The following is a 14,683-nucleotide window of genomic DNA, read 5'->3' as shown; positions in this document are numbered from 1 at the left end:
TGCCGCGGAGGCCTCACCGCCCCCTACTACTCCCACCGCTGGCCCATGCTATCCCTCTACTCACCCGCACCCCCTGTTATTCTACGGCGATGGCAGCGTCACGCCGTAGCCGAACCAGTGAACCCTCATACTCCTCTCCGCGTGGGCATCCACTGCCACGTCTTCCCCGGCTCCGCGTCGTCCCCTTCCTAGGCCTCGCTGACGTCCACCGCCTTGGTGCTCTCGGCGTGGCGTGGTCAATGTGGTCAACGACCGACTTCCATCGGAAGAGTACTATACGTGGAGAGGCTGACAGCTGGGTCCATGGCTACAACCCAGTTTTTTTGTGATTTGCCAAGTAAGTCGCTTTGTCAGGCCTGTTGGGCTGCAAATCTTTCAAGACGAGGAGAGCTTCATTCTGCTGGCCGAGAAAATGGCCCATCAGTAATGAGAAATGGGTTGTACATTTTTAAAACACATTAAACCGACAATTAGTTTAAAATATCTTCTTTTTTCATTTCGAGATTTTAAATTACGTTGATTTTTATGCATGGAGAATTTGTTGGATTTTATATTGATATACATTTATTTTTAAAATCAGTTTGAATGTGAGTCGAAATTTTGGGATTAAAAACAGTTCGGACCGCACCGAAATATGCAAAGTTTTGTTAATTTTTTAACCGTGGCCACAATATGGGTTGTAATGCTAACAAAAAGAATATGGGTCCAAAAAAACCTTAAGAATTAGCAAATGCAATGTAAATTATTAGAAATAATGGCAGATGGGTTGTATGTTGTTTTCCACAGATTTGAGGCTTTCCTAAAAAAGGTTGATGCACAAGCAGTGACTGTTGGATGTCCATCAAATGGCCGTCGTGCTTCTTCAATCTCTGCTCTTCCTGCTCCAGCCGCTCAAACAAGCGCCGGCGGGACTGCCTGCTCCCTCCTCACCGCGGCCGGCTGTGCTGCCGCGCATGCCTCACCGCCCCACCATACTCCCATCGCTGGCCTAGCCATCCCTCTACTCACCCACACCTGCTGTTATTCTTTGGCGATGGCAGACGAACCAGTAAACCCCTGTACAGTAGTACTCCCCTCCGCGTGGGAAACAACTACCGAGTCTTCCCTGCCTCCGTGTCGTTCCCTTCCTAGGCCTCGCCGTCGTCCACCGCCCTGGTGCTCTCGGCGCGGCCTGGTCAACATGGTCAACGACCGACATGCATCTGAAGTGGACTGTACGTGGAGAGGCCGACAGCTGGGTCCACGGCCGCATGCAAGGAAATGCCTCCTTATTACACGCAAAATAGTGATTCCTCCACCTGACATCAGGGACCCACCGAAAGGGCCTATGTATTTCGCGAAAAAAAAACATTACCGCCGCTGACAGCTCGGACCCACTAGCTATATCTTCGCACGCAAGGAAGTGCCTCCTTATTACGCTCAAAAAATTGAATACACCCCTGCTAGCTGGGACCCACCTTGGTGGGAGGCTGGCTTGTGGGCCTACTAACTACTAAGTTGACGGGGATGGAGGGCTTTGTCAACTTAGTCAATATGCACGATTCTAGCTCCAGTGACCGTACGATGTCCATCCAACGGCCGTAGTGCTTCTTCAACCTCTGGTCTTCTTGCTCCAGCCACCCAAACCAGCACCGGTCGTGCCTCATGCTCCTGCCTCCCGTGGCCGGCTGCGATGCGGCGGAGGCCTCACCTCCCCATACTACTCCCACCGCTGGCCAGGCCATCCCTCTACTCACCCACACCCCCTGTTATTTTGCGGCGACGGTAGCCTCACATCGCAGCGAACCAGTGAACCCTCGTACTCCTCTATGCATGGGCATCCACTGCCGCGTCTTCCCCGACTCCGTGTTGTCCCCTTCCTAGGCCTCGCCGTCATCCACCGCCCTGGTGCTCTCGGCGCGGCGTGGTCAATGTGGTCAAGGAACGGCTTCCATCGGATGTGGACTGTATGTGGAGAGGCTGACAGCTGAGTCCATGGCCGCAGCAAGGAAGTGCCTCTTTATTATGTGCAAAATAATTATTCCTCCACCTGACAGCAGGGACCCACCAGACGAGCCACCGTATTTTGCCCCCCTGACTGCTGGGACCCACCAGCTACATCTTCGCACGCAAGGAAGTGCCTGACAGTCGGGACCCACCTGGTCGAAGCATACGTAGCGTTGTCATTCTCTGGTCGCAAACGTGTAAGTACATATATACTGGTCGATGTAGAGGCGCGCACGTGTTGTAGTAGAGGCGCGCACGTAGCATGTACACGTACGTACAGCGGCCAGGGTGCAAGAAAGAAAATACGGCCACGTATGTGTACATACAGGCGGGGTCTCGAACGCCTACTTGCGCATACGTATGGCCAGGGCTCGTGTACATGGCTGGGTCGGAACGGAGAAACAGCATCATCGTCGTGTTCATGGGGAGGCAACGAAATGCTCGTGTTCATGGGGAGGCAACGGAATGCGTCGTGTTCATCGGGAGGGCTTGGACGGAACAGGCGATGGAAACGAGGCCTGGCGTACCGCAGAATAGAGGAAACGGCCTTGTGTTCGACCGGCCACGTTCGAAACGGGATCCTGTTGATCGGGAGGGGTCTGGCGTACCGCAAAACGGAGGAAATGGACCTCCTATGGTCGAAACAAGGGTCCTGTTCATCGGTAGGGGTGTGGCGTACCGCAAAACGGAGGAAACAGACTTGTGTTGGAGCGCTACGGTCGAAACGGGGGTCTTGTTCATCGAGAGGGGTGTGGCGTACCACAAAACGGGACTCCACGGGATATTGTTCATCTCCACCGTCGACCCCCTCCAGCCTCCACGAGCTACTGTTCATCCACCATCGACCTCCTCCAGCCTCCACCTGCAACTGTTCATCCACGGGCTCCTGTTCATCCAGCCTCCACCGCGCGCTACTCCACCGGCTACTATTCAACCATCCCTCTTCACGGGCTCCTGTTCAACCACCCCTCCATGGGCTACTATTCATCCTGCCCTCCACGGGGTGGTCCTGTTCATCCAGCCCTTCACGGGGTCCTGTTCATCCAGCCCCAACCGGCTCGATCGATCGGGGTCCTGTTCATCTAGAGGCAACACCACGGGGTCCTATTCATCCACCCCCACCGGGAACTATTCATCCACCCCCCCCTCCCCGCAACGCTCACTGTTCATCCAGAAGCAGTATCGATCGGCTTCAGTTAGCAGCAGTAGCGAAGGAATCGCTTGATCGGGTTCAGTTAACAGCCATCGATCGATCGCTCGGGTTCAGTAACGCGTAGCCTGCAGTGCAATCACTCGGGTTCAGTTAGAACCCAACGCCTCACTCGGGTTCAGTTAGAGCCAACGCCTCGCACACACGTGCGTACGTGTATGGGAGAAGCATGCATCGCTCGGCCCCCGACCTCCCACCGTAACCGGGAACTCCCCAAAATTTTCCTCGCCCTCGCTTCTACCATGGTTTTTCCGTCATGGACGGCCCAAAGAATGTCATGCAGCTGCGTCTCCGGCCCACCCAGGACAAAAAGCCCATTTTCTGTCATGATTTTTTGTCATAGAAGTAGGAGCCCACCACATCTATGATGATACCGGGTTTTGTCACAATTATCATCATAGAAGTGTCATATGTATGACAGAAAAAAAATTTGTTCGGCCCAAAATGTCACAGATGTGTCTTTTTTTTGTAGTGAAGGCTCTTCACTGCACCCCTTTGTGCGGCGAGATGGTCGCACAACCACCCCGTCGCTGACTCCGGCCGTCTCATCGTCTCACGCTCGCCGCGCCCCCACGGATGTGCAGGCCGTGCTGCTCATGGCACGCGAGCTCCTGCGCTACCGCCCGGTCGACGACCTTTATGAGGACTGGTTGGACCGCATCGCCGAGGTCGTCAACGATGCGGGGGGCTCTCCTGCACCATCCCTCTCGATGCCTCACCCGCCCCCGGCTACGGGCGATGTGGCTCATGGAGCGCTTCCTCCCCCTCAGCACCAAGATGGCACCCTCGCGCTGAGGCACACGGCTCATGGAGCGCCTCGGCCTCCCTCGTGTCAACACAGCATCCTCGCTCCAAGATGTGCGGCCCAGCAGCGTGATCCACCGCGTCGTGTGCCCGTGCACGAAGAAAGAAGTTGCCAGGAGGTTCCCCGTCCGCAAGAAAACGCTCCACCGCTTTCAGCACCACCACGTCAGGATCGCTAGCTGCGGCAGGGCCATGTGCCACTTGCCATGGTGGCACAGGGACGCCAAGGTCAAGCTCCGCCTCCACGACGGGCCCTAGTGGCCACGGCCGGCTGCCGCGCCTTCACTTCTGAGCTGCATAGCGTTGTCTGGCCGGGCAGGTTCAAGTCGGATCTGCCTCGTCGCTACGACGGCACCCCCGACCCTTCGGAGTTCTTGCAACTCTACAACCTGAGCATCGAGGCGGCCAACGGTGACGAAAAGGTCATGGCCAACTGGTTTCCCGTGGCTCTCAAGGACGGTGCCCGCTCGTGGCTCCTGAACCTGCCCCCAGGCTTGATTTCCTCCTGGAATGAGATGTGCAACCACTTCATCACCAAGTTCCACGTCACTCGCGACCGCCCCCCGATCGCGGGTGACTTGCGCCGCATCAAGCAACAACCGGGGGAAACCCTGCAGAAGTACATCCAGTGCTTCAATAGCGCACGTATCAAGATCCCGAAGTTGACGGACAAGGCCATCATCTCAGTGTTCTCCAACTGCGTATGTGACATCAAGATGAAGGAGGAGCTTGCCATCCATGAGGAGTTGTGCATGAGTTTGGAGTTGTTTAATATAGCAACCAAGTGTGCCAGAGCTGAGGAGGGGCATCTCTCCCTCCTCGATCTCCCTGCTGCGAATCCAAAGGAGAAGAAGGCCAAGGTCAAGGACGTGAAGGACAAAGGAGTGGCCGTACTCGCAGCAGAACCGGACACCAAGCGCGGCCGAGATCTTCCCGAGTCGTCCAAGGGCAGCCATATGTTCTGCGCCTTCCACAACATGCGCACACACAACACCAGCGATTGTCAAGAGCTCAGGGCCATTCGAGACGGACGCTTCGGTCGACGCCCCGAGCACAACGACCGGGGCTACGGCCGAGGAGATGGACGAGGTGGAGGATGTTGGGACGATCGCGGCCCTCGCCAGGAGTGGCGCGACCAGCCTCGCGAGGATCGTTGGCAGTGTTGGGGAACGTAGTAATTTCAAAAAAAATCCTACGCACATGCAAGATCATGGTGATGCATAGCAACAAGAGGGGAGAGTGTAGTCTACGTACCCTTGTAGACCAACAGCGGAAGCGTTATGACAACGCGGTTGATGTAGTCGTACGTCTTCACATCTCGACCGATCAAGCACCGAAACTACGACACCTCCGAGTTCTAGCACACGTTCAGCTCGATGACGATCCCCGGACTCTGATCCAGCAAAGTGTCGGGGAAGAGTTCCGTCAGCACGACGGCGTGGTGACGATCTTCATGTTCTACTGTCGCAGGGCTTCGCCTAAGCACCACTACAATATTATCAAGGACTATGGTGGAGGGGGGCACCACACACGGCTAAGAGAACGATCTTGAAGATCAACTTGTGTGTCTAGAGGTGCCCCCTGCCCCTATATATAAAGGAGCAAGGGGGGAGGCCGGCCGGCCCTTGGGGCGCGCCAAGGAGGAGGAGTCCTCCTCCTAGTAGGAGTAGGACTCCCCTCTTTCCTACTCCTACTAGGAGGGGGAAAGGAAGGGGGAGAGGGAGAAGGAAAGGGGGGTGCCGCCCCCCTCTCCTAGTCCAATTCGTACCAGAGGGGGAGGGGGGCGGCCCACCCTGGACGCCCCTCTCTCTCTCCACTAGGGCCCATAAAGCCCATTACTTCTCCCGGGGGGGTTCCGGTAACCCTCCGGCACTCCGGTTTTCTCCGAAAACACCCGGAACACTTCTGGTGTCCGAATATAGCCGTCCAATATATCAATCTTTGTGTCTCGACCATTTCGAGACTCCTCGTCATGTCTGTGATCACATCCGGGACTCCAAACAAACTTCGGTACATCAAAATATATAAACTCATAATGAAACTGTCATTGTAACGTTAAGCGTGCAGACCCTACGGGTTCGAGAACAATGTAGACATGACCGAGACATGTCTCCGGTCAATAACCAATATCGGAACCTGGATGCTCATATTGGCTCCCACATATTCTACGAAGATCTTTTATCGGTCAGACCGCATAACAACATACTTTGTTCCCTTTGTCATCGGTATGTTACTTGCTCGAGATTCGATCGTTGGTATCTTAATACCTAGTTCAATCTCGTTACCGGCAAGTCTCTTTACTCGTTCTATAATACATAATCTCGCAACTAACTCATTAGTTGTAATGCTTGCAAGGCTTATGTGATGTGCATTACCGAGAGGGCCCAGAGATACCTCTCCGACAATCGGAGTGACAAATCCTAATCTCGAAATACGCCAACCCAACATGTACCTTTGGAGACACCTGTAGAGCTCCTTTATAATCACCCAGTTACGTTGTGATGTTTGGTAGCACACAAGGTGTTCCTCCGGCAAACGGGAGTTGCATAATCTCATAGTCATAGGAACATGTATAAGTCATGAAGAAAGCAATAGCAATATACTAAACGATCGGGTGCTAAGCTAATGGAATGGGTCATGTCAATCACATCATTCTCCTAATGATGTGATCCCGTTAATCAAATGACAACACATGTCTATGGTTAGGAAACATGACCATCTTTGATTAATGAGCTAGTCAAGTAGAGGCACACTAGTGGCGTTTAGTTTGTCTATGTATTCACACAAGTATTATGTTTCCGGATAATACAATTCTAGCATGAATAATAAACATTTATCATGATATAAGGGAATAAATAATAACTTTATTATTGCCTCTAGGGCATATTTCCTTCAGTCTCCCACTTGCACTAGAGTCAATAATCTAGATTTACACAGTAATGATTCTAACACCCATGGAGCTTTGGTGTTGATCATGTTTTGCTCGTGGAAGAGGCTTAGTCAACGGGTCTGCTACATTCAGATCCGTATGTATCTTGCAAATCTCTATGTCTCCCACCTGGACTAGATCCCGGATGGAATTGAAGCGTCTCTTGATGTGTTTGGTTATCTTGTGAAATCTGGATTCCTTTGCCAAGGCAATTGCACCAGTATTGTGACAAAAGATTTTCATTGGACTCGATGCACTAGGTATGACACCTAGATCGGATATGAACTCCTTCATCCAGACACCTTTGTTTGCTGCTTCCGAAGCAGCTATGTACTCCGCTTCACATGCAGATCCCGCCACAACGCTTTGTTTAGAACTGCACCAACTGACAGCTCCACCGTTTAATGTAAACATGTATCCGGTTTACGATTTAGAATCATCCGGATTAGTGTCAAAGCTTGCATCAACATAACCATTTACGATGAGCTCTTTGTCACCTCCATATACGAGAAACATATCCTTAGTCCTTTTTAGGTATTTTAGGATGTTCTTGACCGCTGTCCAGTGATCCACTCCTGGGTTACTTTGGTACCTCCCTGCTAGACTTATAGCAAGACATACATCAGGTCTGGTACACAGCATTGCATACATGATAGAGCCTATGGCTGAAGACTAGGGAACATCTTTCATTTTCTCTCTATCTTCTGCAGTGGTCGGGCATTGAGTCTTACTCAATTTCACACCTTGTAACACAGGCAAGAATCCTTTCTTTGCTTGATCCATTTTGAACTTCTTCAAAATTTTGTCAAGGTATGTGCTTTGTGAAAGTCCAATTAAGCATCTTGATCTATCTCTATAGATCTTAATGCCCAATATGTAAGCAGCTTCACTGAGGTCTTTCATTGAAAAACTCTTATTCAAGTATCCATTTATGCTATCCAGAAATTCTATATCATTTCCGATTAGTAATATGTCATCTACATATAATATCAAAAATGCAACAGAGCTCCCACTCACTTTCTTGTAAATACAGGCTTCTCCAAAAGTCTGTACAAAACCAAATGCTTTGATCAAATTATCAAAGCATTTATTCCAACTCCGAGAGGCTTGCACCAGTCCATAAATGGATCGCTGGAGCTTGCACACTTTGTTAGCTCCCTTTGGATCGACAAAACCTTCCGGCTGCATCATATACAACTCTTCTTCCAGAAATCCATTTAGGAATGCAGTTTTGACATCTATCTGCCAAATTTCATAATCATAAAATGCGGCAATTGCTAACATGATTCAGACAGACTTAAGAATCGCTACGGGTGAGAAGGTCTCACCGTAGTAAATCCCTTGAACTTGTCGAAAACCTTTTGCAACAAGTTGAGCTTTGTAGACAGTAACATTACCATCAGCATCAGACTTCTTCTTGAAGATCCATTTATTCTCAATTGCTTGCCTATCAATGGGCAAGTCAACCAAAGTCCACACTTTGTTCTCATACATGGATCCCATCTCAGATTTCATGGCTTCAAGCCATTTTGCGGAATCTGGGCTCACCATCGCTTCTTCATAGTTCGTAGGTTCATCATGATCTAGTAGCATGACTTCTAGAACAGGATTACCGTACCACTCTGGTGCGGATCTTACTCTGGTTGATCTACGAGGTTCAGTAGAAACTTGTTCTAAAGTTTCATGATCATCGTCATTAGCTTCCTCACTAATTGGTGTAGGTGTCACAAGAACCGGTTTCTGTGATGTACTACTTTACAATAAGGGAGATGGTACAGTTACCTCATCAAGTTCTACTTTCCTCCCACTCAATTCTTTCGAGAGAAACTCCTTCTCTAGAAAGTTTCCGAATTTAGCAACAAAAGTCTTGCCTTCGGATCTGTGATAGAAGGTGTATCCAATAGTTTCCTTTGGATATCCTATGAAGACACATTTCTTCGATTTGGGTTCGAGCTTATCAGGTTGAAGCTTTTTCACATAAGCATCGCAGCCCCAAACTTTAAGAAACGACAACTTTGGTTTCTTGCCAAACCATAGTTCATAAGGCATCGTCTCAACGGATTTTGATGGTGCCCTATTTAGCGTGAATGCGGCCGTATCTAAAGCATAACCCCAAAATGATAGCGGTAAATCAGTAAGAGACATCATAGATCGCACCATATCTAGTAAAGTACGATTACGACGTTCGGACACACCATTACGCTGTGGTGTTCTGGGTGGCGTGAGTTGCGAAACTATTCTGCATTGTTTCAAATGTACACCAAACTCGTAACTCAAATATTCTCCTCCACGATCAGGTCGTAGGAATTTTATTTTCTTGTTACGATGATTTTCAACTTCACTCTGAAATTCTTTGAACTTTTCAAATGTTTCAGACTTATGTTTCATTAAGTAGATATACCCATATCTGCTTAAGTCATCTGTGAAGGTGAGAAAATAACAATATCCGCCACGAGCCTCAACATTCATCGGACCACATACATCTGTATGTATGATTTCCAACAAATCTGTTGCTCTCTCCATAGTACCGGAGAACGGTGTTTTGGTCATCTTGCCCATAAGGCACGGTTCGCAAGTACCAAGTGATTCATAATCAAGTGGTTCCAAAAGTCCATCAGTATGGAGTTTCTTCATGCGCTTTACATCAATATGACCTAAACGGCAGTGCCACAAATAAGTTGCACTATCATTATCAACTCTGCATCTTTTGGCTTCAACATTATGAATATGTGTGTCACTACTATCAAGATTTAATAAGAATATACCACTCTTCAAGGGTGCATGACCATAAAAGATATTACTCATATAAATAGAACAACCATTATTCTCTGATTTAAATAAATAACCGTCTCGCATCAAACAAGATCCAGATATAATGTTCATGCTCAACGCTGGCACCAAATAACAATTATTTAGGTCTAATACTAATCCCGAAGGTAGATGTAGAGGTAGCGTGCCGACTACGATCACATCAACTTTGGAACCATTTCCCATGCGCATCGTCACCTCGTCTGTAGCCAATCTTCGCTTAATCCGTAGTCCCTATTTCGAGTTGCAAATATTAGCAACAGAACCAGTATCAAATACCCAGGTGCTACTGCGAGCATTAGTAAGGTACACATCAATAACATGTATATCATATATACCTTTGTTCACCTTGCCATCCTTATTATCCGCCAAATACTTGGGGCAGTTCCGCTTCCAGTGACCAGTCTGCTTGTAGTAGAAGCACTAAGTTTCAGGCTTAGGTCCAAATTTGGGTTTCTTCTCCTGAGCAGCAACTTGCTTGCTATTCTTTTTGAAGTTCCCCTTCTTCTTCCCTTTGCCCTTTTTCTTGAAACTAGTGGTCTTGTTGACCATCAACACTTGATGCTCCTTCTTGATTTCTACCTCCGCAGCTTTCAGCATTGCGAAGAGCTTGGGAATTGTCTTAACCATCCCTTGCATATTATAGTTCGTCACGAAGCTCTTGTAGCTAGGTGGAAGTGATTGGAGAATTCTGTCAATGACGCAATCATCTGGAAGATTAACTCCCAATTGAATCAAGTGATTATTATACCCAAACATTTTGAGTATATGCTCACTGACAGAACTGTTCTCCTCCATCTTGCAGCTATAGAACTTATTGGAGACTTCATATCTCTCAATCCGGGCATTTGCTTGAAATATTAACTTCAACTCCTGAAACATCTCATATGCTCCATGACGTACAAAACGTCGTTGAAGTCCCGATTCTAAGACGTAAAGCATGGCACACTGAACTATTGAGTAGTCATCAGCTTTGCTCTGCTAGACGTTCATAACATCTGGTGTTGCTCCAGCAGCAGGCCTGGCACCCAGCGGTGCTTCCAGGACGTAATTCTTCTGTGCAGCAATGAGGATAATCCTCAATTTATGGACCCAGTCCGTGTAATTGCTACCATCATCTTTCAACTTTGCTTTCTCAAGGAACGCATTAAAATTGAACGGAACAACAGCACGGGCCATCTATCTACAATCAAACATAAACAAGCAAGATACTATCAGGTACTAAGCTCATGAAAAATTAAGTTCAATTAATCAGATTACTAAAGAACTCCCACTTAGATAGACATCCCTCTAATCCTCTAAGTGATCACGTGATCCAAATCAACTAAACCATGTCCGATCATCACGTGAGATGGAGTAGTTTCATTGGTGAACATCACTATGTTGATCATATCTACTATATGATTCACGCTCGACCTTTCGGTCTCCGTGTTCCGAGGCCATATCTGTATATGCTTGGCTCGTCAAGTATAACCTGAGTATTCCGCGTGTGCAACTGTTTTGCACCCATTGTATTTGAACGTAGAGCCTATCACACCCGATCATCACGTGGTGTCTCAGCACAAAGAACTTTTGCAACGGTGCATACTCAGGGAGAACACTTCTTGATAATTAGTGAGAGATCATCTTAAAATGCTACCGTCAATCAAAGCAAGATAAGATGCATAAAAGATAAACATCACATGCAATCAATATAAGTGATATGATATGGCCATCATCATCTTGTGCTTGCGATCTCCATCTTCGAAGCACCATCATGATCACCATCGTCACCGGCGCGACACCTTGATCTCCATCGTAGCATCGTTGTCGTCTCACCAATCTTATGCTTCTACGACTGTCGCTACCGCTTAGTGACAAAGTAAAGCATTACAGGGTGATTGCATTGCATACAATAAAGCGACAACCATATGGCTCCTGCCAGTTGCCGATAACTCGGTTACAAAACTTGATCATCTCATACAATAAAATTTAGCATCATGTCTTGACCATATCACATCACTACATGCCCTACAAAAACAAGTTAGACGTCCTCTACTTTGTTTGTTGCAAGTTTTACGTGGCTGCTACGGGCTTAAGAAAGAACCAATCTTACCTACGCATCAAAAACCACAACGATAGTTTGTCAAGTTGGTGTTGTTTTAATCTTCGCAAGGACCGGGCGTAGCCACACTCGGTTCAACTAAAGTTGGAGAAACTGACACCCGCCAGCCACCTGTGTGCAAAGCACGTCGGTAGAACCAGTCTCGCGTAAGCGTACGCGTAATGTCGGTCCGGGCCGCTTCATCCAACAATACCGCCAAACCAAAGTATGACATCCTGGTAAGCAGTATGACTTATATCGCCCACAACTCACTTGTGTTCTACTCGTGCACAACATCAACGTATAAAACCTGGCTCTGATACCACTGTTGGAGAACGTAGTAATTTCAAAAAAAACTCCTACGCACACGCCAGATCATGGTGATGCATAACAACGAGAGGGGAGAGTGTAGTCTACGTACCCTTGTAGACCGACAGCGGAAGCATTATAACAACACGGTTGATGTAGTCGTATGTCTTCATGGCCCGACCGATCAAGCACCGAAACTACGGCACCTCCGATTTCTAGCACACGTTCAGCTCGATGATGATCCCCAGACTCCGATCCAGCAAAGTGTCGGGGAAGAGTTCCGTCAGCACAATGGTGTGCTGACGATCTTGATGTTCTACTGTCGCGGGGCTTCGCCTAAGCACCACTACAATATTATCGAGGACTATGGTGGAGGGGGCACCGCACACGGCTAAGAGAACGATCTTGAAGATCAACTTGTGTGTCTAGAGTTGCCCCCCTGCCCCCATATATAAAGGAGCAAGGGGAAGGCCAGCCGGCCCTTGGGGCGCGCCAAGGAGGAGGAGTCCTCCTCCTAGTATGAGTAGGACTCCCGTCTTTCCTACTCCTACTAGAAAGGGAAAGGAAGGGGGAGAGGGAGAAGGAAAGGGGGGCGCCGCCCCCCTCTCCTAGTCCAATTCCGACCAAAGGGGGAGGGGGCGTGCGGCCCACCCTGGCCGCCCCTCTCTCTCTCTCCACTAGGGCCCATAAAGCCCATTACTTCTCCCGGGGGGGTTCCGGTAACCTTCCGGCACTCCGGTTTTCTCCGAAATCACCCGGAACACATCCGGTGTCTGAATATAGCCGTACAATATATCAATCTTTATGTCTCGACCATTTCGAGACTCCTCGTCATGTTTGTGATCACATCCGGGACTCCGAACAAACTTCGGTACATCAAAATATATAAACTCATAATGAAACTGTCATCGTAACGTTAAGCGTGCGGACCCTACGGGTTCGAGAACAATGTAGACATGACCGAGACATGTCTCCGGTCAATAACCAATAGTGGAACCTGGATGCTCATATTGGCTCCCACATATTCTATGAACATCTTTTATCGGTCAGACCGCATAACAACATACTTTGTTCCCTTTGTCATCGGTATGTTACTTGCTCGAGATTCGATCGTCGATATCTTAATACCTAGTTCAATATCGTTATCGGCAAGTCTCTTTACTCGTTTTGTAGTACATCATCTCGCAACTAACTCATTAGTTGTAATTCTTGCAAGGCTTATGTGATGTGCATTACCGAGAGGGCCCAGAGATACCTCTCCGACAATCGGAGTGACAAATCCTAATCTTGAAATACACCAACCCAACATGTACCTTTGGAGACACCTGTAGAGCTCCTTTATAATCACCCAGTTACGTTGTGACGTTTGGTAGCACACAAGGTGTTCCTCCGGCAAACGGGAGTTGCATAATCTCATAGTCATAGGAACATGTATAAGTCATGAAGAAAGCAATAGCAACATACTAAACGATCGGGTGCTAAGCTAATGGAATGGGTCATGTCAATCACATCATTCTCCTAATGATGTGATCCCGTTAATCAAATGACAACACATGTATATGGTTAGGAAACATAACCATCTTTGATTAACGAGCTAGTCAAGTAGAGGCACACTAGTGACGTTTAGTTTGTCTATGTATTCACACAAGTATTATGTTTCCGGATAATACAATTCTAGCATGAATAATAAACATTTATCATGATATAAGGAAATAAATAATAACTTTATTATTGCCTCTAGGGCATATTTCCTTCAGGCAGGACCAGCCTCGTGAGGGCGCCTGGAGGGACCAGCCTCGCGAGGACCGTCCTCAGGGCAACCCTGGTCTCCCTCCGCTACCGTCGCCAAGGAGGAACGATGACCATAAGCAGGACGAAGGGTCTGGGGGCTTCCAGGAGCCGCACACCATCGCTTGCATGTTGGGTGGCGCTCAGGCCCCAGCCTCCCAGTGCATCTTCAAGCAGTTTTCTCGCGAAGTGAATGCAACCCTCCCCAAGCTCGAGCCTACGCGCCCGCTCAGGTGGTCCAAGTACGCCATCACCTTTAGCTCGGCGGACCAGCTCAAATGCACGGCAACCGCCGGCGTCCTTCCAATGCTCCGTTCACCTGTCATCAGCAATGTCCAAGTCACCAAGACCCTCAACGACTGTGGCGCAGGGCTTAGTGTCCTGTCCGTCGAGACGTTCGACAGCCTTCAAGTGCCATACGATCAGCTCCAGCCCACCAAGCCTTTCTCAAGAGTGACAGACGGATCCACCACCCCGATAGAGCAAGTTCGCCTCCCTGTCACCTTTGGTCAGCGCGACAACTACCACACCGAGCTCGTTGACTTCGATGTCGCCCACATCCACCTGCCGTACAATGCCATCCTCGGGTACCCAGCACTGGCCAAATTCATGGCAGTCACCCACCATGGCTACAACGTCCTCAAGATGCCGGGAAGTGGCGGAATCATCACAGTCCCCTACAAAGAAAGAGATGCGGTGTGCTCCCTCGAGCGCGCCTTCCAAGCTGCATCAATCGAAGACCCTGACAGCGCGGGTGCGCAGTACC

The sequence above is a fragment of the Triticum dicoccoides genome, chromosome 3A (genome assembly GCF_002162155.2).
Source record: "Triticum dicoccoides isolate Atlit2015 ecotype Zavitan chromosome 3A, WEW_v2.0, whole genome shotgun sequence".
Taxonomy (NCBI): Eukaryota; Viridiplantae; Streptophyta; class Magnoliopsida; order Poales; family Poaceae; genus Triticum; species Triticum dicoccoides.
The sequence above is the reverse complement of the archived record's forward strand: the minus strand, read 5'-3'. Positions refer to the sequence as shown.